This window comes from Pinus tabuliformis, chromosome 8 (genome assembly GCF_031772625.1).
Source record: "Pinus tabuliformis cultivar Carrire ecotype Pingquan chromosome 8, CPIR1, whole genome shotgun sequence".
In the NCBI taxonomy this organism is placed as follows: domain Eukaryota; kingdom Viridiplantae; phylum Streptophyta; class Pinopsida; order Pinales; family Pinaceae; genus Pinus; species Pinus tabuliformis.
The window spans coordinates 311,304,675-311,308,078 of NC_142294.1; positions in this window are offsets into that span (position 1 = coordinate 311,304,675).

A 3,404-nucleotide genomic window follows, 5' to 3' on the forward strand; every position below is an offset into this window, starting at 1 on the left:
GTTCTATAGAATTGGGTGTTATGATCCACCAATTGTTCCATTGCAAAGGTCAAGGTTGAAACAATTTGATTATGTCAAGGATGGAGTTGTTGAATTTCCATTTATATTTGTTCCATCTCCCATTCCCATTCTCATTTCTTGACATTCCTACACATATTTCTTTACTCCATGCTATAGATAAAGTCACGAGACTGAACCCAGGGGATAACAATGTTGAAAATTGAGTGCCACCAATCACTAACACTCACCAACCTCTGGGGTCAAACTCCCTATGCAAGCTTGACCAACCCATAGGTGTTTCCCTGTCGAGAAGGAGAATGCCAATGTTCAGCAAGGGACAAATTTTAGGGCTCAAGCATTAGCCATAATCAAGGCTTATAGAAGTGACACAATGGCCACCCATCAATTCAATATAAAAAGGCTCTCTGAACTTTAAATTCCTACAAAGTCTCAACAAAATATATTTCCGAAAACATTAAAAAAAAAAAAGGTAGAGTAATACCCTATGTCCCCAACATTGAAATTAACACCACTATTAAATGTCTCCTTAATGTTTACTCATCTTTGCATTATGCCTAATCAATTTATTATTAATATCTAATAAACACTAAAAACCATAACTTAACATTTATGTCGTAAGGCATTCCCCTTTGAAAAGAACTCCCTCCCATGCTACCTGTAAATTTAATGCACCATTGATTTTGGTGTTAGACTATTGAAATATTCTCGGCCATAGGATTTAAGACCCGTATTAGTCAGTTATGAATTTTCACGACCACGATAGTGAAATAATGACTCTCAACCACAGTTAGGTTAAGGCAAGGGTCAAAACACGGGGCTACTATATATGTGTATCGTGATGGATAAAAAAAAGTGATATACTTGATCTTATCTAAGTGGCCGCTTTGTTTGGGTCCCTGCAAGGAGAAGGGTTTGATGAATGAATGCAGCATTGTTGTTGCCACTACTTCTAGCTGCCAGGTAGTAGAGCTTCCTTCTATGTGAAACCCTACCCCTCCCTTCATATGTGACTCTCACGGGGATTTATAGCTGTGATGACAACTGCACGCGAGTTTAGGCCTTGTAAATCTGGGCAATGCTGGATCCGCGGGCTCATACCCTCATGAAAATTCAAAAATGAAAGTTTTCTCGTTTTTAGTGTAAAAACAATTTGTATTTATTGTTTGTTTGGATTCATCGTTTTTTTTTTTCGGGCTTTGTTTGCAGGAGCTTTTACCGTGTTGTTTCTTCCACATCATAGTCCTTCCAGTGCTTCGCCTAAAAGAATAGTACATGTTTCTTCTCTGAAAGGTAATTAGGGAAAACTTTTAGCTATCGTTGCTATGTACCTATTGTGCGAATAATATTGAAGAACTTAACAGTTTTATGGCTTAAGTTTTGATTAAATACTGCAATATGTAGTTCAGTCACCATTTGATTGACTGGGAAAAGCTCGCCATCACTGGGAGGATACAAACAAATTCAACCCTGGAAACAAAGACTAGGATTAGCAAGGATCGAGACATATCAAAATATATGTATATAGAAACGCATATGGTAAACGATCAATAAAACATACAACCACCATCAGCGGACTTAGCCATGTTGGGACTAGAGAAATCTCTTAGTGGTCCATTCCTTATCACAGACCATAAGGGGCAGGTCGGAAATATGATCAAGTCGTTACTATATAGGGGCCTTGAATTCACGAGGGATGGGATAAGGACATAAAAGCATAAGCAAGCCTAGTTCAGTCACCATTTGTTTGACTAAGAAAAGCACAATCTGAAGCCATTGGATTGGAAAAAGAGACTCACTATTGCATTGGATGTTGCTAGAGGTGTAGAGTATCTTAACATTTTGGCTCACAAGATTTTTATTCGAGGCCTTTGATGTGCCCACCTGGTTATCTGCTCTCAAATCTTTGACCACTATGTAAGTTCAAGTGACCACCTGGTTATCTCCTCTTGAACTGCTCTCGAATCTTTGACCACTATGTAAGTTCAAGTGGGTTGAAATACAACATAAACTAAGATTTACTATATTTTTGAACTAACTGGTTTTTCCATTCCCTTTGCCTTGTTCTATAGTGTGATAGAAAATGATAGAAAACAGTAATTTGAATGGGCAACTTCCTTCTGAATTTTTTAACTTACCGCAACTTCAGACAATGTGAGTGTATTTAATATTTTCTTTGCAATATCATCAATGTTACATTGTTCAAAGATCAAACTTGAACATTCAGTGATCTTCATTTTTCCAATGGCATAGGATTCTCTCCAATAATTCTATAGATGGGACTCTATCAATTATGGAAGGAACTGTCAGCCAGTCCTAAGGAGTAAGTAATAAGAAATTTGTAGAAGCAAAATAGGTTAGAAACTCAAATAAGCCCTTTGGTTTTGAACTGATTTTCTGATTATCATTATGTTTACAGAGAAATGCAGATTGTTGATGCTCTAAGAGCTCAGATAGAAGTTCAGAGAAGACTCCATGACCAGCTAGAGGTATGACAATTTTTTCTAAAATTATGCAAATCGACGAACATAATATCTCTCCCCTTTTTTAGTTACCTGATGACTGAATGGAATCTATCTCTTGTAAATGTCAATGTAGGTTCAAAGGCACTAGAAGTTAAGAATAGAGTCGCGGGGTAAATATTTGCATACCATATTAAAGAAATCACATCAAATATTGGCATCAGAAGCAGCGACATCAGCATGCCTTGAAGCCACAAGAGCCAAGCTTGCAGATTTGGCCTCCAAGCTTCCTACAAACAACGTGAAGCCAAATTACTCTGCAGTGAAAGTGACCACATTGATGGAAATTCATAGACAAGATCATGGGGACCTAGAGGTCAACCCCCACCTTAGAGATTGTTATTCTGAAAATTAGTTTACAAGCCATGACATAGAGTAGAATAAACATAGATAAGATCATTACAATTGTTTTTTAATAAGACATTCAATATTACTTCCTCTTAAATTGCTTGGATTTGGGGTTATTGTTGCATTTTGTATATTAGGCTATAATTTTCCACTTCAAGTTTAAAATAAAGAGATTATATCCAGGAAAACCATCAAATCAAGCATAAACCAGCAAACCCACAAAATGTTTGACAAAATCCAAACTCAAAATTTCAAACAAAATCTGTTAATTGACATGTAATTTGGAGGGTAGTACAGTGTTCCATCGAGATCCCTTAATGAAGGAAATTGAGGAAGATGACTATGACTTTCTCTGAAATTATTCATTTGCTGTGGCACCTGAAACAAAAGAGAGAAGATGCAATTTTTGTAAATGAAGAGGAAGAGACTGTGTGTGGTGAGGATGATTACAGTTATGATGATAGTGGGATGGATTCTAGTTTGTCCTCATTTTTTGTTTAAAGTTGCATCCATAAA